Source organism: Cryptomeria japonica, chromosome 3 (assembly GCF_030272615.1).
Source record: "Cryptomeria japonica chromosome 3, Sugi_1.0, whole genome shotgun sequence".
Lineage (NCBI taxonomy): Eukaryota > Viridiplantae > Streptophyta > Pinopsida > Cupressales > Cupressaceae > Cryptomeria > Cryptomeria japonica.
In genome coordinates, this window is record NC_081407.1 from 850344977 (window position 1) to 850366109 (window position 21133).

Consider the following 21133-nt stretch of genomic DNA (forward strand, 5'->3'; position numbering starts at 1 on the left):
TTAAAGGCGAGACCATGGCAGATGAGGCCAAATATTTTAGATGTAGGGGTGACAAGGGAGTACACACAGTATAGTACCACGCATCCAATTCCACCCAGTTCAGATCCTGTCGAGCCTATACCACCCTTTGAGGATGACAGGAAACAATGACGAAGGAGGAGAGGAGGTAGGGGTGGAGGAGGAGGAGATGGTGGAGGAGGTTTTGGTGGAGCGGGAGGAGGTGGAGGTGGTGGGGGTGGGGGATTTGTGGGTGGGGGTGGATTTGGAGGTGGAGGTGGTGGAGGAGGACGATTACAGAGGAGGGGTAGAGGTGGGTAGCCCTTGCGACTATCACAGGGTCCACTTATTCAGGGAGCAACTAGAGCAAGAGGTAGGTATGTTGGTGGGGGAGTGGAGCCTATGGAGATGGGGCAGGGAGCCAAAGGGGGAGGGGAGGATCCTATGGAGATGGAAGGGGGAGCCGCAAGTGGAGGAGAGGGAGATCTGTGGGAGTTTATGATTATACAGTTGCAGACTCAGTTACAAGACATGGACGCAGAGATTGCAGCCAAGGATGTCCAGCTGTTTGCATGGGAGGTTGAGTTGAGGGTAGTGATGTGAGAGAGAGATGATCTGGTGGACAAATTGAGGGAGGTGCAGGATAGAGTTTGAGTGTTGGAGGGAGCATAGGCATAGGGGCCGACTGAGGTGATGTTGAGGGAGAGGTGGCGGTCAGGTGGAGAGATTGACTATTGGCGAGGATTATATGAGCAGGCTGTGCCAGTTAGTCAGTGAGCACTGGGCTATTCCCAGATGCGATGGGTGAGATTAGAGAAATGGTGGTGTTATGGGTCCTCCACAGAGAGATGGTGAGGGTGGTGGGGGAGCAGGGGTTGGTGGTGCAACATCTGGTCAGAGTGCTATTTGAGAGTTTCTATGCACTTGTGCTTTGTTATTTTAGACTGTTACTTAGATGGCTCTTGGTAACCGATATATTTTGACATCATTGTACTCTGATACATGTATTCTATTTGGATGTGATATATGATGCAACATATGAGGAGATCCCATGTTTTGATATGATATGAATATATATGATGACATGTATGTTTTTATGTAGGATGATGATTATGAGTTATGCTTAGATTCATGCTATGGATGATTTTCTTTCTATATGTACATGTTGATGATATGATTCCTATATGCATGCTATGGATGATTTTCTAATCATGTGGATGCAGGTAGAGGATGGATGATGTTTTTGCAATGCTATTAATGTGATGCAAATGATGATGATGTATGCTAAATGATGAGATGAGATAATAAAAAAATGATATTTGTGATAGATAATACTTGCTTATGTTGATGATATGATTTGATGATGATATGAGTAAATGATGTATGTTTTTAAGACGAATCTGAGTGAATCAAATGTGTATGCAAATGTTTATGTATGCAACTAGATGAATGCACTTAAATGGATGAATAAATGTTTATACAAATGTTATGCCCATATGCACTTAAACGTATGTGTCTTCGATGGATGTATTTAATGAAGAAATGTACTTTAAAGATTTGAATGAATGCCACTAAATGATAATGAATAACTACACCTTAATGCAAATAAAAGTATAATTAATGGATCTTAATGAATTTAGATGAAACTAAATAGGTTAAAATGCACCTACTAAATGAAATAAATGAAACTTCAATTATAATGAAATGAATGCATATTTAATGGTTAAAGGAATGCACTAAATGGATATATGAATGTTCCTGATAAAATGTAAGTAAATGAGGATAAATGATTTAAACAACTAAATGATGATGAATGATTGTGTATGATTTAGATGAACGCAACTTAATGATTGAGATGTAACTAGATGATAGCAAATGTACCTTAATGACTAAGTGCATATACACCAATGACTAATATGTAACTAAATGAAGATAGATGAATGAAATGATTTGAAAGGTATATAAATGAAGTTAAATGCACTTAATGCAACTAAATGAAATGACGAAATGCAACTAAATGAGAACAAATGCACTTGATGTTTTAAATGTACTAATGTGATGAATAGATTAATGCACTTAAATGCATATCTAAATGAATCTAAATGCAAGTAAATGATAAGGAGTTGAATACATTTTATGCAACTAAATGATAATGCCATGCCTTTCATGATATATGAATACAAGTTGGTGAGAATGTGTACATGTGGAATGTAGATGTGAGATGATGTATCAGAGAACTCCGTCATGATTTTGTACCCAAGACAAACTATATTAGGTGCTTTCTCATAGAAATCTGAATTACTTGCATGCAAACAATAGATATGAACAATGAATGAGCAAATGGATGGGTGAGATGCAATGGAATGCATTATAGACAGATGAGATGGAATGGCAATCCATAGAGTATTCATAGTGCTTTATTTTCCTCATCGAGCATGGTAGTACCATTCTTGGTCGAGGTAGCAGGAACCAAGTTTGAGCATTTCACCTATAAGCAAGCATCATAGACAAGGAAAAGTTACCCTCCATTCTGGTTCATGCACAAATGGTCGAGGTATATGCCGTAGTTAGTAAGCCATAGTGATCCATGACTATATTTTTGCATATGATCATGTAGCTTAGTGAACTTCCCACATAGACACCATTAGTACATGCCCCGGAACTTCATTGGAACAATCCACAAACAACAAACAAGAATATATTAGGAACCATCCTGGCTACTCTAATCACTTGTGGATATCCTGGAGTAGCGTAGGAACCTGATACGAATAAACAAATAAAAAACTGACCAAGGGCTTATTAGCTTAAACAAAATTTTCTTGTCAAATAAAATGTTATCATGTCTTTTTTTCTTGAGGAAGGATGCATCCTTGCAAAGATAATTGTGTGTAGATGTTTTGACTTGGTTGATTGATTTGATAAGTGATCATTGTTTAAGTAGCTCAAAATGTTTGTTTGGTGTCTGTTGTGATGTGTATGTACAAAGAATATTATATGCATTTGCAATATTTTTTATTTTTGATGTTTTTGACATATTTTTGGATTTTGTGAGTGTTTTTGAATGTTTTTTGGTATTTTATGAGCTTTTTACGAATGTTTTCGGTATTATTTCCAGCCAATTTTGAATAAGGAACTCAATGAATCATAATTAATGTAGAATCCACTTCCACCAATAGGTTAAGAGCATTGCCCATAGTTTAGATGTCACTATGAAAGCGAGATGCAGGACACATGAAGTACTAACCCTGATTGTAGGTCAATGACAAGCCATGGTTTAAATAACAGATAAATGAATGTGATCGTAAAAAGTCTGAAAGATAATGGAGCCATAGCCTTTACGAGTGGTGCTTGTTTGCTAGGTTTTCACCATCGCACTTACCCAAGGTGCCACCGAAGTGGTTTTCACCGTTTGGATGCATGATTTTTTCTCTACTATTTTCTTGATTTTTTTGTATTTTCTTTAAGACATTTTTCTGAATGTTTTTGATATTTTCTGATATATTGGAGGAGCCTGATGCTCTGCATATCTTATGTATGAAACCATTTGAGGTGCATGTTGTTGATCGGATCTACTTGTGGTTCTCTTTTTGAAGATGCCAACTGATATGCCCCAGACCCAAATACAATAGTGATAACATATGGACCCAGCCAGTTGGATTCAAACTTGCCTTGATGTTCTCTATTAGGTTGATTACGAGGGTTCTCCCTGAGAACAAGATCACCTACCTCAAATGTATGAGGTTTAACCCGATGATTGTAGCTTTTGCTCATGCGCTGCTGATAGGCTTTGAGGTGGTTGTATGCAGCTTGTCATCTTTCATCAAGCAGTTCCAAGTCCTAGAGACGGGAGACCCGATATGCTTCATCATCTATCAGATTATGAAAGGAAACCCATAGAGATAGTATTTCAACCTTAATAGGCAGGATGGCTTCTGCTCCATAGACTAGTGAGTAGGGAGTTGCGCTTGTAGGGGTTCGAATGCTAATTTGATACGCCCATAGTGATAGATTTAATTGAGTGTGCCAATCATGAACAACATCATTGACTATTTTTTTAAGGATCCTCAATATATTCTTGTTCGATGCTTTGGCTTGACCATTGCCTTGTGGGTAATAGGGGGTGGAAAAATGATGTTGGATGTGAAACTTCTCACAGAGCTCACGGACATCTTGATTTTTAAAAGGAAGCCCGTTATCTGTGATGATAGACATGGGTACACCATACCGGGAGATGATATAATTAAGGATGAATGAGGGATCTTCTTATCAGTGACTTCGGTAAGTGGAATGGCTTTGATCCACTTTGTGAAGTATTCGGTGGCAATAATGATAAATTTATGACCGTTGGATGAAGATAGATGGATTTTACCCACAAGGTCAAGTCCCCATTGAAAAAAGGGCCATGGTGTTGTGATTGGTTGCAATTCTTGTGCTGGTGCATGTATCAGGTCTCCGTGAACTTGGCACTTCTTGAATTTTTTGACAAAATCATAGAAGTCTTTTTCGATGGTGGGCCAATAGTATCCAGTGTGCATGATTTTCTTTGCGAGTGAAGGACCGCTTGAGTGAGCCCCACAAATTCCTTCATGTACCTCTTCCAAGGCCTTTGTTATCTCATCTTGTTCCAGACATCAAAGGAGAGTACCATCAAGTCTTCGCCTGTATAGGGTTTCGGCAATGATGGTGTATCGAGCGGTTTGGTGGATGAAGGTTTTTTGTTGGTTATTGGATTGGTTGGGAGGAAGTGTGTGATCATGGAGGTAAGTGAAGATCTCACCATACCATGGGGATTCAAAACTGACAATGCGACATATCATTTTAGTTTCGGGGATATCATACGCGAGGATCCAAAGCTGTTCTACGAAGAACTCGTAGCATGTTGAATTTTGCGAAAGATCTAGGAGAGATGCAATTGTAGCTATTGTGTTGGCAGCTTGATTATGATCTCGGGGCACTTGCTCAAATGTGATAGTTGTAAATGATTATTTGTAACTATCCACCATCCTTTTATATGGCATGAGCTTATCATCCTTAGTTTGGTACTCATCGGTGACTTGTCAAATGACTAGCTGAGAATCTCCATATACCTGTAGCTCTTTTAGATGCCATTGTATAGCCAATTTGAGTCCTATAATCAAGGCCTCATATTGTGCTATATTATTGGTGCATGGAAATGTGAACTTGTATGATTTTGAGATGTTGTCACCTTGAGGTGTGATAAAAAGAATGTCTGCCCCCGAGCCATGTCTAGTATATGAGCCATCAAAATAGAGCTTCCAAGGTTGTGTAGATGTGATCATGAAGATCTCTTCATCTGGAAAGTTGGAAACAAGAGGATGGTCACCTACAAGGGGTGCATCAATCAACTGATCTGCAATAACTTTCCCTTTGATATCCTTGTAGTCCACATACTCTATATCAAATTCACTCAAGATCATAATCCATTTGGCCAAGCGGCTTGTTAATGCTGCCTTGCTGAGTAGGTACTTGAGTGGATCAATTTTGGCAATAAGTTGTACCTTGTGCGTTAACATGCAGTGCCTCAATTTTGTGGCTACCAAGATAACTGCTAGGCAAGCTCGCTCAATAAGTGTGTAATTGAGTTCATAGCCTACCAATGTGTGAGAGATATAGTATACAACACATTCTTTTCCTTCTATATTATGTTGTGCCAATAGTACTCCTAATTTGGTATTTGTAGCTGAAATATATAGCAATAGAGGTCTGCTTGGATCTGGTGGGATCAACAACAGTGTATTCATTAGGTAGTCTTTAAGAATTTGGAATGCTTGCTGGCACTTTGTATCCAATTGAAAATGGATATTCTTGTGTAACAGATGCGTGAAGGGATGACACTTATCAACCAATTGTGCAATGAATCTTCGAATTGATTATAGCCACCCTTGTAGTGTCCTTAACTGACTGATGTTCTTGGGAGGTGGCATGTCCATAATTCCTTTGACTTTCGCTGGATCTACTTCAGTGCATTTGCTTGAGACAATGTATCCTAGGAGCTTTCTTGAGGTTACTCCAAAGACACATTTCTTTGGATTAAGACATAAATGATATTGCTCTAATCTGTCAAAGATTTGACCCAGTATTTCCAGATGACCCTCTCTAGTTAATGATTTAGCTAGTAAATCATCGACATAATCTTCCATTATGGTGTGCATCATGTCATGGAAAATGATAGTAATAGCTCTTTGATACATTGCCGCTACATTTTTCAGACCAAATGGCATCACATTCCAATAGTATGTTCCCCATGGGCATGTGAAAGCAGTTTTATGTTGATCCTCTAGAGCAGTCTTGATCTAGTTGTACCCTAAAAATCCATCCATAAGAGAAAGCATTGCATGAACCGCTATTAGATCAAAAATCTTTCGATGTTTGGTAAGGGGAAGTCATCTTTAGGGCATGCCTTGTTCAAATCTCTGAAGTCTGTACAAATACAGATGCTCCCATTAGGTTTGCTGATAGGTAGGATATTAGAGATCCAATCTACATAATCGATTGGTCTAATGAGACCAACATCCAGGAGCTTTTTGAATTCCTCTTTGACAAGAAAAACAATCTGTGGGTGCATCTTTCTGAGCTTTTGTTTCACCGGTTTAGCTCCTTCTGCCACAGCTAGGTGATGCATGACTAAATCAGGATCTAAGCCAGGCATGTCTGCATAAGACCACACAAAGTTGATTTGACACTTCTGGAAGAATTCCACAAATTTTGGCTATTCCTCTGGAGTTAATAGAGATGCCAAATGTATTTGGTGAGGAGTCTCAGGGGTCCCCACATTAAATTTTTTTGTTTCTTCGATTAAGATCGTTGATCTCTCCTGATTCATACTAGAGGGGAGGATGTCAAACCTTTCATCCTCAGGCACCTTGGAGAGGTTTTCAACTTTGGATACGCTCTTTATTTTTACTTTTGTGGGGTCAACAAGTGCTACTATGTGGTTTTCACTAGAAGATCCATGTTTTATTGTGATGTTTTTGCACTTGAAAGGTTTGGCATCTGCCCCAAAGTATGCTGCGCTGTTAAGTTCTATGGAAAACCCAACTTTATGATCCCCGCTTGGTATGTTATCACGTATTTCTAATAAGTCGATGAGAGCCTCATTATTTTGGAAATGATCAAGACATGGGGGATTTGGCTGGTTCCAGTCGATGCGTTCGGGGTGGATGATAGGCATTACTTCATTGATTAAGTTGAGTTCAGAGGAGGCGTCAGTGAGGGTTAATATAGATGAGCGAAGTTCGTCGATGGTACTCTCCTTGTTAGATTCTGGTATAAGATTTGACGTAGGGCCCGTGGAAGTTTCTTCTTGCTCACAAACCCAAAAGGTTTTAATCCATGCCTACATAAATTGGGATATCTTTACGAGGTGGTGGAGGTGACGTGTCTTCCTCATCTGAAGTATTTAGATTCACTGAATCCCATTCCCACTCATGCGATTTTGTCTCTAAATCACTCTCTAACATCTGATTACTGTACCATATTGGGATGTCTTTTGAATTGAAGAGTGTATTGGTCATGGGTTTATGCAATTTTGGAGGTGGGATTGCTGGTGCTACTGATGGGGTTATTGGTACTGTTGATTCTGCTACTGGGAGTATCAGTGTTGTTGGTGCAGTTGGTGCTACTAATGGGATTATTGGTGTTATTGATGTTGTTGATGGCTTTGATGCTACTAATGGGATTATCAGTTTTGTGGGTGTGGTTGGTGCTACTGATGGGATTATCAGTTTTGTTGGTGCCACATAGATAATCAAGGATGGCCTCTTTGGATTAACTAGATGATACATGGGTTTGCTAGGTTTTCCTTTGAATCTAAGCTTAGGAAGAGATTCCTTTTGAAAACCTACTCTAGTTTTATCTTTGGGTTTCAAATCAAGTTGTAAGGGCTTGTGTCGTCCTTGTTTGCATTGTCCCAAAGCACTCTGGCCATCATAGCCCATTCTTTGCATGATAGTGAGGCCTTTGCCATATTTATTAGTGGGAGGCTTAGCCTTTGGGATTTCTTTGTTGATAGGGTCCTTGTAGATCCATTCTGCCAGTTCCTCATCCATGGTTTCCTCCTCCTGACTCTTACCAGGGATGAATTGCACCAAAGTGCATGCTCACTTGGCCAGTGGTGTTTGAAGAAACTTTTGAGGTTGGTGAAAGTGATTATGAGGTGGTGATGAAATATTTGATGGATGATAAGTGTTTGTGAAATGTTTAGAAGATGGATCTCTAACATTGAAGGTTGGATGTTACCAAAGTTCTTTGTGAATTTTCTCTTGTGTTTTCAACAATTTTGATGTGATAAGGTATAGCAAGGTTTGAGAAGTGTTACAAACCAATCTACCTAGCAATGAGAGGATGCACTCATAAACTAGTTTTAACCTATATAGAAATGTCTCTTAGGATGATTGATCCTAGATGTAGAGATACTCTAAAAGTGATTTGTTGGTTTGATTTAAGCAATATCTAAAAGAACTAAGGACAAGACCTTTTTGTGTTTTAAGAGTTGAATGGTTTTGTGATGTGTGAAGGTGAAGGTGGATAGAACATGGACCTCAATAAAAAATTTTTGTCACAAAGGGGGTTTCTACTTCCTCTCTCTTTGGGGTTGGTGGTTCCCCTCAAGCTTTGTTGTATGTGATACAAATTTTTGGAAAGAAAGCAGGGTTGATCTTGCCCCCTTTGTTTTTGTGATAATCCAAGGCTCTATACTGAGTAAAAGCTCTATTTTTCAAAGGCTCCTTGTCAAATTCATTGGATTTGCCTTGAAGATACAAGTGCATATGGCACAAAAAGGCTCTATGTGAGAGAAAAAATTGTCTATTGATATTGAAAAACTTCCTTCTTTTGATAAGAGCTTTTGAACTCAATTGTCTCTTTTTCAATGTGGTCTTTTGATGAAGACTCCGTTTTATCAAGATGTGAGTGATGATCATACAAACTTGATACTTGTTTCACTTTTTGATGTTTGTTTTGTTTTTCAATGTTTTGAGGTAGATTTGTTGGATGAATAATTGGTTTAAAATTGTTTTAAATTTCTTTGATAAAAAAACACAGCAAGCACACAAGCACAGTAAGCTTGCCCTTTTTTAACAAAGGGCAAAAATAGGTGTTGGTCTAAACCAACCCAATCATGAACTTTTTAACCCTTTTTACAAATATATTTTATGTTTCCCAAAGCCTGAGGTTGGCTCAAATTGTTACTGGTCTTGACACAAGACGAAGACAACTCAAACACACTTTTTAATCCCTAAGGTCAATGGTCAATTGCGATATTTTCAGCCCACATCTTGATATTTCTTCGACTTTGGTACTACATACCTTATGAATCCCGCCATGGAAAGTAAGGATGTGATATACTAAGTCTTGCACGAGCATAACAGATAGATTATCCCTATGATGAGGGAGTCACCACTTTCATCAAGTTACAAGTAGCCTTTCAAAAAGCCATGTTTCTACTCAAGGAAATATGTATGGTGAGTATCTTGGGAGCAAAACCATCTATGCTCTTGCATTGAAATTTTCACAAATATCCTCAATCAATAGAACGGGTGGGCTTCTATAATAAAATGTGTCTAGTAATGTTCGATGTCTTTGAACGTAAGTTCATTCTGCAGTGACTCACTTAAGAGCCTTGTAACTTGTGGTGGGGCCCATATGTCCTTTCGACAAGCTATACTGTAGGAACAACTACACCCAAGGCTACAACTTTTGCTCTCACCTGATTTCTATAGCGGCTCAAAGGATTTACTGCACAAGGTCATTCCCGAGAGTGATGTGTCTCTTGGTAGGCCTCTCTTAAAAATAAAAAAATTTAAGCATTACTAACACTTTTCTCTTACACCTAGGACCATGAGAGCCAAGGGAGAGGATAGTGTGTGTTAGAAATGGGACCACTCTACAGATTTTTGCACAAGAGTGCCAAACATTGAAAACACTTGTTCTTTTTAACTGGTTTATTGACCATGCTGTTGTTTTTAACTTCACAAGGCAATTTGTTTTCTAACTAGGAAATTGAAAAATCCTGGTCAACAAAATTTGAAAGCACATTGCTCAAAGTAAAAGCGATTTTGTAAACAAAATGGACAAGTTGCTTGTTCTTTTTAACTTGCAAAACAAAAAGTTGATTGTGAATTTTATCCTTGCAAGAAATGAAAGTTTGTTGTTGTTTTAAACCTAGAACAAAAAGTTTGTCCCTAATCTTGAAAGAAAAAAAAGTTTGTTTGTTTGATTTTGTGGTTCTTTTTAACTTTGCAAATGAAATTCTTTTTAAACCCCAAATTGAAAATTTTGTTGATTTTTAATCCAAAATGAAAGATGAAGTTATTTTTAAACCAAAAGGGAAAGTGAATTCTTTTTAAATCTAACTTTAAAAGAAAAGATTATAAAGAAATAAAAAATAAAATAAACTTCCTAACTCCTCGAATCTTGCAAACAAGAAGTTAGAAAACCTGCACAAGAAAACAATTAGTTAAAAAGAAGGTTTTTGGTGGGCTTCTACAAGCCTAAAATTTTGATTTTTCGGTTACACTATTTTTTTAAAACTCTCTAAACACAAAAGCGCTACTTTGTGTAAACACAAACGCGCTAAAAGACTGACAAAGACGCTAAAAGAACAACAACAATGCTACAAGATGGATATAAGCACTAATTAAAATTGTCAAACAAAATGAAAATTTTGTCAGACAGAGAGCACAAACGTGTTAAAAGAGTGACAATAGTACTATTTAACCAATAATAGCGCTATAACAAGGACAAAGGCACTAAGTCTGAACCAAACATGCTAGAACACAAACAAATGTGATAAATCCTTAGCTATCAAAGGCACTAAAACGCGTGTCAATAGCGCTAAAGCGCAACCTATGTGTGGTAGTTTTGACAACTTTCACAAAAAAAAGTTAGTAGTTTCAATCAGAAGGTTGTGTATTCGATTCACGTCAGGTTCACAAAATGATGCACTGTAAAAATGAATGTTAGGAATACAAGATTCAAATGTTAATGTTGTTAGTATCAATCAAAAAATGAAATAGAAATGAAACTACAATACTAAGCATGCATATCAAGAGAGATATTAAACAGATTATGGAAAGCACACAAAAATGGAGGAAAGATACTAAACCCTTCCAAATTCTCTCCAACATGCTCATAGCCGCTCCTCCCTTGTTCCTCTCCTCTCCAATTTCCACATGAGTGTAGCCCTCAGCTTTTTGCATTACTATGGATTGTAAGTTCTGATACTAAATGTAAAGTACAAAAGCCAATAGCTAACAAGATGAGAGGGGGGGGTGAATCATACAAACTTAATCCTCCATAAAATTAACAGATTCAACCTCGACGACTTATACTTCAGCAATGTAACCAAAAACTGTTAAACATGCTAACTCATAAACACACAATCATCATAACACATATAACACCAGATTTAACGTGGAAACCCAAATAGGGAAAAACCACTGTGGGATTTTGGACCCACTAAGAAATATACTCTTCTAGAGTATGCTCGGTTAAAAGCAAATCCTGTTAAAGATTACAAACACATTGCTAGATGTGACCCGGTTAAGGGATTTCCCTCAGATCTGTTAGGATCTTCACTTTGTTAGAAGTGACCTTGTCAAAGGATTTCAAACACTCATTTAGAATCTCACCTTGCTAGAGGGTTTACAAATAAGACTGTTAAGTCCACTCGGTTAAGAGATTGTCTGTCACTTACACAATAACAATAATAAAAATATATCTGCAACTTCACATCTAAAATGCTAAAGCAGACTTTTATTTTCTCAAAACAATCTAGTCATAGGACTTATCTTGTCTCTCTGCTGGGCTCTCTACTATGTTATTCAAATAGGTCTTCAAGCTTCTATGCTCGGTAATCACTATGTAGCATCCCTGTGCTTACACTTGCCCGCATACATTGTTTATCAACAATTCCTTATTTATAAACAATTGCTAACTACTTAATCTCCTTGATCACATTTCCCATGATCAATCATAGCCATCAGATCTTCAAACTTGACTAGGTTCAATGTATGCTTTTGATCTAAAAATGTTTTACCTCGCCTAGGGATTTGCATTCCTTTCTTGGAACTTGCACAAGGTTATTGCGGTTCAATCTGTGCTATAGATCTTCCTATCGATTTTCCTTTGCCATAGATCCTTAACAAACTTCATGCATGACATACCAATCATTTATACATCTCTAGCTAATCATTTTCCTTCATTAAATAATGCTTTTATCCATCCAATGCGATCTATCATAACTCGGTTGCAACTCGGTAAATACTAAACTTCACTCAATAGACATTCCACCTTCATTAACCGATATCAATAACCTTAGGGTTTACCGACTAGGTTCTTTGCTCGATTGCATAGTATAGTATTAACCTTACAATCAACAACATTTGTAGGATATCAAAACAATCTAAACATCATGATCTCATCATTGTCTAACTCGGTAATAGTTTCATTGAATGTCATATTCCTCCTCTTATTCATCACATTCTTTCTGTGTCTTTTACCGACATCTTAATTCTCTTCAAATCAATCTTCTCAAGATATGACAACATCATACTGAATCAGAAAATCAATTTCTTGACATCAATGACAAAATAATGTTATAAAGATAGTTATCATCCTTCTTCAGTTATATCAATAATCTTCAACAACCTTCTCAATATCCTCAATGAATATCAACAATCTTCCTTTCTACTAAAATGCCAACAATCTCCCCCTTTGGCATTGATGGCAAAACCAACAATTAAATGGTAATACCAACAAGATATTCAAATTGATTCGGATTCAGATTACTGTTAGACTTCTCCTATTATCCTTGAGCTGTTAAAATCTTCTGAAGTCTTCTCCCTTTTGTATTCTTCTCCCCCTGTCATTAGTCTTTTGTTATCTTCTTCATTTAGGATTTTACCATTTAGTCTTCTCCCCCTTTGACAACAATGCCAAAAAGTAAAAGAACTAAATCATGATTTCTTTCTCTGTGAAGTGATTTGCCTTGTTGTGTATCATCTCAGTCTCGGTCAGAGAAACTTGTCTCTATTCACTATTTCCTACACACTGTTAGAAAACCTTCTAAAGTGCGTAAAGCAACATCAATCCAAACATAATATTCTGTAGATTCATCAAATTGATGCTTTCACCAAACTCTGTCAGTGAGTAGAAGATAGGGGTAGGACCCCTAACTTGCTTCTGAGATACTCTAAAGTGTCCCTTGGCAATGGCTTTGTGAAGATGTCTGCTAATTGCTCCTTTGAACTGATATATTCCAGCACAACTTTCTTCTCTTGAACTTCTTCTCTGAGATAATGATACTTTATAGATATATGCTTTGTCTTAGAGTGCATTACTGGATTCTTTGAAATGTTAATGGCACTAATATTATCACAGAATATAGTTACTAGCTTGGTAACTTTCTCATTTATACCTTCCAACAGTTGTTTGATCCATGCTATATTGGTACAATTCAATGCTGCAACAACATATTCAACTTCTCTTGTTGACTGTGAAATACATCCTTGTTTCTTGCTAAGCTAACTCACTAGTCTTTCTCCTAAAAAGAAAGCTCCACCACTTGTGCTTTTCCTATTGTAGCGTCATAAATTGTACGCACTTGCTAGGGTGGTACAATTTCACACCTAGTTTAGCACCCGCCTTGGCGCAGTTTGCATTTTGCATTGCATTTCCCCTTTAGCACTTAATTAATTAAATTAATTAGGTCTAAGGTTCTATTTTATCATCTCCCATATCATAAAGTTGGGCCCTTTTCATTAAAGTGTGCCCCTTTCATTTTATTCCTCCAATAAATCATTTAATCAAAAACCCTGATTAGGTCCTATTTTGAACTTGGGGGCTTGATTTCGGGGGTCAAAACATCTTGAAATCATCTGTAACTTTGGGATTCGCTCTAAAATCATCATATCCGATGGCCCTGAAAATTTGGTGAAAAGTTGTTGGGACCATGGCGCCCGATGTGCACATGGTCCCGGACATTTTTCCCGAAATTTTAGGAGCGCGATCCAATCATAAAATAAAGCTTAACCCCAAAAAATTGGTGGGAGATTCAATCTCTAGGTCGGCCAAAAATTGAAATTAAGACCTAGGGTTTCATACATAAGAGCTCTCTTTCTTCATTTGAAAGGATCCGAAGATTTTTGGTTTCAAGGACCTTCTATGCAGTGAAAGAGCAGATCTTTGAAGACTTCAATAACATTCAACATCCATCCATCAAGAATCTATCAATTTCATTCATCCATTTAGGGCTTTGAAGGCATTGAAGAACAATAAGGGATCACCGACTGAAGATTGGCTTGTACCCCTCCCTTGGAGTTGGGTATGATTTCATGTTGTTTTCATGTCTTTTGCATAAGCTTCATTACATCATTTGTACTCATGCTTTAGATCACTCTACATCTTGATTTGGAGCATTTACATTATCATTTACAAGCAATTAGGGTTTACTTTCTAGGTTGCTCTAGTTTGCTTACTTTCATTTTAGGATCTTGCACACACACAAGGTCTACACACACATTACTTTTACAATACAACTTGGCTATTCGTGGAGGTGGAAATCACCAAAGCGGGGGTTTGACTAAAGCAAAACCCTATATAGCCGCCCACCACACCTTTTCAGATATAAGTGCAGGTTTCGGAATTCGGACGACGCCGCAAGTTGCAGATCCGGAAGAAGCAGACTGAGACGGAACAACACACCAAGTTTCAGAGAAAAAGACCAAGACAGGGGCGTGGGGCACCCTGGTCCTACCAGGATAGGGGCGCTGGGCACCCTGGTCCCTGGGACAAGGGCGCTGGGCACCCTGGTCCTCCTGACAGATAGCAGTTTTCAGCATTTTTGACAGCTTTCCAAGTTGCAAAACAACAGTTTCCAGAGCAGTTTCAGGGGCAGAATCAGGACAGTGGCACCCGCACCCCCATCCTGAACATTTTCATTCATATTTTAACACCGGGTATGCATTTACATTCTTTTCTTGTCCTTGTGTTTACAGCTTTCCATAGTTTAAGTTCAATTCTGCAATCTTGTTATTAGTTCATACTTGCACTTTGGGGTTGGGAATTGAACTTGCATCATTTTATCTTTCAATTACAACAAAGGAATAGAAATCCTAATAGGTATCCTGTGGCTCTCTCTTCCACAAAAAGAAGTAGCCAATTGTGTGATACCTCTAGGCTCTTTCGTATTCCACAAATGTGTGATTGAAAGTGAGATTAGGGCATGTTTGCTTAGTTTCACTTTTTCCCCCACACATTTTGGTGAACCCGATGTGAACTCCAATCTTCTCTAATTCTGATTTATGTTTTCAAATTTGAGTATTTTCAAATTCAAATTTGCATTTACATGTTTTAATTTCTTGCAAGATTAAAAAAATAAAAAATAAATTTTTTTTGCTAAAACCCTAATTTTTTCAATTCAAAGTTGAACTTGTGAATAGCTTAATTGGGATCAATAATTTCAAATCTGATTTAGGAACTCATTTGAATCATAAATTTCATTTTCTAAATCTACATTCTAAGTGCTTGCATTGGTTAAAATTGAACATTTCCTTCTATTTTGCATGTGTTATCATTTGAAAGAGGAAAATTGTTATCATGATGCATTCATTTGATAATGGGTTAGCTTCCCTTGTTTCAATTTTTCCTTCTCCTAAAGAACCTCCCCCCATCTATAACAACATTTTAGTGCCTAAAAGAGTTGCTACCAATCCCTTTGAGACTCTCCCATGCTCTAAGGATGAAGACTTTAAGAGTGATCTTGTCAATTCTCTTAAAATGTGCCCTTCCTATTTAGCTATCCTAGAGGAAGAGAATGATATCATAAACACCTTTCTTAATGCCTCTCTAAGTGAAAAGGTATTGATTAACATTGACTTATTTTCTCCTAAAGTTGGTCCTTCCAATGGGGGCATGTTAGTGCAACAAGAGGTTATGAACACTTCTTTCAAAGATCTCCTTCCTAAGCATGAATCTTTGGAGACATATGTTCATGTTCCTCCTAAAAAACACTCCCTTCATGAGGATCCTTTTGTGCAAGAAGATGACATTATCCCTACATTTCCTAGTGATGGCATTTCCTTTTTCAACAAAATTCCCACTAGAGATGATGAATTAATGATAAATGCTTACCCTTCTCCTAAAGTTTGTCTTACCCATAAGCATCCCTTAGAGAAAGAAGATGAAATAATAAGCAATTTCCTTAATTCTCTCTCCCCTAAAGATCATATTGAACATATTTTGAGGAAAGAGGATGAGTTTAACACATCTATTGATCTTCTCCATCCTCAGGATGAGGAATTAATAAACAATGTTATCTCCTCTCCCGAAATTGACAATGCTTCAAACATTCCTTTCAACAACTTCACTATTTGGGATGAACCATTAGAAGAAGGTGTAGATTATTCTCTACCCCATGAGAGAACCCTAGCCAAAGGGAATGAAATCAAGATTGAAAACTCCCTTGATAGTTTCTCACCTTCCTTGAATCTCAATCATTCTCCCTCTAAAAATAAAGCATCTCCCTCTCCTCAACTTGGTTCTACTCATAAGGAAACCCTAGTTCAAAGCAAGATGGTTAACATCTCTTTCAAAGATCTCCCTCTCAAAAGTGAGACTTTAGAGAGTAGTGTTGATCCTTCTCCTAGAGAGTTTATTCCCCATGTAGATCCTTTGATGATAGAGGATGATATGACCTTTCCTAGTATTACTTTTCCTACTAGAACATCAATAAAAATGTGTGGGGGAAAAAGTGAAACTAAGCAAACATGCCCTAATCTCACTTTCAATCACACATTTGTGGAATACGAAAGAGCCTAGAGGTATCACACAATTGGCTACTTCTTTTTGTGGAAGAGAGAGCCACAGGCTACCTATTAGGATTTCTATTCCTTTGTTGTAATTGAAAGATAAAATGATGCAAGTTCAATTCCCAACCCCAAAGTGCAAGTATGAACTAATAACAAGATTGCAGAATTGAACTTAAACTATGGAAAGCTGTAAACACAAGGACAAGACAAGAATGTAAATGCGTACCCGGTGTTAAAATATGAATGAAAATGTTCGGGACAGGGGTGCGGGCGCCACTGTCCTGATTTTGCCCCTGAAACTGCTCTGGAAACTGCTGTTTTGCAACCTGGAAAGCTGTCAAAAATGCTGAAAACTGCTGTCTGTCAGGAGGACCAGGGCGCCTAGTGCCCCTGTCCCAGGGACCAGGGCACCCAGCACCCCTGTCCTGGCAGGACCAGGGTGTCCCACACCCCTGTCCTGGTCTTTTTCTCTGAAACTTGGTGTGTTGTTCCGTCTCGGTCTGCTTCTTCCGAATCTGCAACTTGCGGCGTCGTCCGAATTCCGAAACCTGCACTTATATCTGAAAAGGTGTGGTGGGCGGCTATATAAGGGTTTTTCCTTATTCAAACCCCCGCTTTGGTGATTTCCACCTCCACGAATAGCCAAGTTGTATTGTAAAAGTAATGTGTGTGCAGACCTTGTGTGTGTGCAAGATCCTAAAATGAAAGTAAGCAAACTAGAGCAACCTAGAAAGTAAACCCTAATTGCTTGTAAATGATAATGTAAATGCTCCAAATCAAGATGTAGAGTGATCTAAAGCATGAGTACAAATGATGTAATGAAGCTTATGCAAAAGACATGAAAACAACATGAAATCATACCCAACCCCAAGGGAGGGGTACAAGCCAATCTTCAGTCGGTGATCCCTTATTGTTCTTCAATGCCTTCAAAGCCCTAAATGGATGAATGAAATTGATAGATGCTTGATGGATGGATGTTGAATGTTGTTGAAGTCTTCAAAGATCTGCTCTTTCACTGCATAGAAGGTCCTTGAAACCAAAAATCTTCGGATCCTTTCAAATGAAGAAAGAGAGCTCTTATGTATGAAACCCTAGGTCTTAATTTCAATTTTTGGCCAACCTAGAGATTGAATCTCCCACCAATTTCTTGGGGTTAAGCTTTATTTTATGATTGGATAGCGCTCCTAAAATTTCAGGAAAAATGTCCGGGACCATGTGCACGCCGGGCGCCATGGTCCCGACGACTTTTCACCAAATTTTAAGGGCCATCGGATATGATGATTTTAGAGAGAATCCTGAAGTTACAAGTGATTTCGAGATGTTTTGACCCCCGAAATCAAGCCCCCAAGTTCAAAATAGGACCTAATTAGGGTTTTTGATTAAATGATGTATTGGAGGAATAAAATGAAAGGGGCACACTTTAATGAAAAGGGCCCAACTTTATGATGTGGAAGACGATGAAATAGAACCCTAGACCTAATTAATTTAATTAATTAAGTGCTAAAGGAGAAATGCAATGCAAAATGCAAAATGCGCCAAGGCGGGTGCTAAACTAGGTGTGAAATTGTACCACCCTAGCAAGTGCGTACAATTTATGACGCTACATTTAGCCCCCACTTTAGCGGTCATATGAACACTACGTGCATATGCAAGCTAAAGTACAGAAAAGTAAACATTATTTGAAAAAGGATATATCCATAAGTTGTCGGACGAAGCCCCCAGCGGTATCTGCAGTACACAATTAGGAACCGCACCCTACAAAACACACGTTAGATCACAAAATCACCTAATGCTTACTAAGGAAGGTGATGAAAATTTGAGGGTAGCTATATGCCCCCCCCTGTTTCGGCTTGCTAATTTTAGTGAGTTAAAACAGGGTATCATGTTTACCACTTCGAATTGTTAAAGAATATTGATAACAAATGCTCATAAGAAGATTTGATATGAGATCAAAAACTAATGGAGAATCATTTGGTAAGAAAGAGGACTAAACCTCAATCCCAACACAACAAAGAGTGGGAGGATTTGAGAGTTGTCTAACACAAGATGAAGGATGTAAATGGAAGCAAAATGCAAAGAGAAGAAAAGAAAGGGAAAAAAAGCATGAATACACACATTGGTGATCCATGAGAAGAATAATGAGAGAGAAAACATGGACTTCTTGCCCCTAGATCTTGTCTAGGTGATCCATGGGAAAAAGGACATGGAAAACTAGCCCCTAGAGTCTGTCTAGGTGATCCATGTAAGGGAGGAGAGTGAGAAAGTCTAGCCTTATGCCGCTAGTTCCACTCAACCTCGTGCATGTGTGTGTAAGTGAGGTTAGAAGCACCTCATAGGAGTCTATGCCCGAGTATGCTACAACCTGTATATGTATAGTACAAAAGCGTGACATCTCGCTCTAAGAGTATGTGCTCTAGTTCCGAGAATAATCACCTTGCATAAAACAAAAATGGAGACATCTCTCTCTAAGAGTCTGTGCTCTGGTTTCGAGAATGACCCATTGCTCAAAAAGTGTAATGTTTATGTCATAAGAAAAGTAGAAAAAGGATACCTACCTTCATCACAAAAGAAGATACCCCAAAAATGCAACAATGTCATAGATCCAAGCAAGAGAGTTTTGCACTCTTTAAGCAAGGATAAGATAGTTGAAAAGGGATATCTTGTAGTATGTGTAAAGGAGATCCTTAGAGGAGAAGAGATCTTTGTACAAAAGACACCTATCCCCGAGAGGAATTATCTTAGACAAATATAACACCTTCTAGAATAAAAGAAAGAAGAGAATAAGAATGCAATACTTCCTTCTTTTGCGAGGTGAAAGTGATTCTTAATGAAGGATGATGCTCTTTTTAACCCAATTGGGAGAGTGAATTCATTATGGATGTATTTTACCAAGTGCAAAAGAGGTTGTAGTCAAGGACTTACACCTCTTGTAAGAGAGAATCCTTGAACAAACAACAACAAATGCATACAAGGAATAACATCAAGTAATAAAGTTCACACCATCCACGAAATAGGAAAAAGTGGATCCTTAGAAAAAAAATAAGGAAAGATCATTGCCTCCCAAGGATAAGGACAATGAGAAGGACTTACACAATCTTCTAGGGAGAGATTTAGACATAAGCAAAATGTACTACATACTCACATAAGTTCATGCAAGAAAGACCTTAGTGTATGTAAAATGCTCCTCATAAGAAGTGGGTAGGATAAGAAAGAGAATACACATCTTCTCCCATATCTAGGAAAAGAGGATTCTAAAGAAAAGATGATCAATATTTCCACACTATTACCCCAAAGGGAAATTTTAACCATAAAAAGAAGAGATGTATGAAGTCACTCTTGTCCCCATAGGAACAAGATATTTAATTGATTTAATCTGTGATGAGATTTTAGTGCAAGAGAAGACTATCAATAATTCTTCCAACACTTTTGTTCATTCCTCTAAACCATCCTCAATCAATTTGATACATGTGAATGAAACACCTAATAAACCTCTCTTCACTGTCCAAGGTGCTTGTCCTTCTCAAAATTCTCAACCTTTAAATAAGCCTATCTTAGTGGTTCAAGGTGGTTATGCTAATGATTCTTTTTGCACTCCTAAGAAACCTATTATTACTGTGCAAGGAGGTTATTCTACTAAGAGCCCTTATGAGTATGTTAAGCAACTGACTAGAGAGAGTTATAATGTGGTTGCTCATACCTATAACACAAGAAACAATAGGCAGCCTAATCCTCCTCTTGTTACTCCAGTTTCTCTTCCTAATCCTCAACCAATTCTTCCTCAAGCTCCTCATATTTCACAAATGCTTAGTAAGGACTATGATCTCATAGAACAACTTAAAGCTACCCCTGCTAAGATATCTCTTTGGGATTTGATCCAAACTTCTTCTACTCATCATGGAATGTTACAAGATGCCTTGAAAGATTTGAATGTTCCTCCACCTAATACATCTAGTAATATAGTATCTTTGGTTAACTCTGTGATGAATCCTAAAGCTCAAATTGTGTTTACTCAAGATGAGTTACCTACTAGTGAAATTCAACATCAATATGATCCCTTGATGATTGTGGTTATCATAAATGAAACTGCTATAAGACGAACACTGGTAGATAATGGCTCTGGCCTTAATGTGTGTAGCATTAATCTATTGCATAAGATGAATGTGGATACATCCCTTATTGAGCCTGACTCTCGTCCCATTCGAGGCTTTGATAATGTGGCTAAGTCTTCATTAGTTATTATCACCTTACCCATCACAGTGGGACCTGTTACTTTGCCTACTCCTATCCATGTTATGTTGGGAAATCTA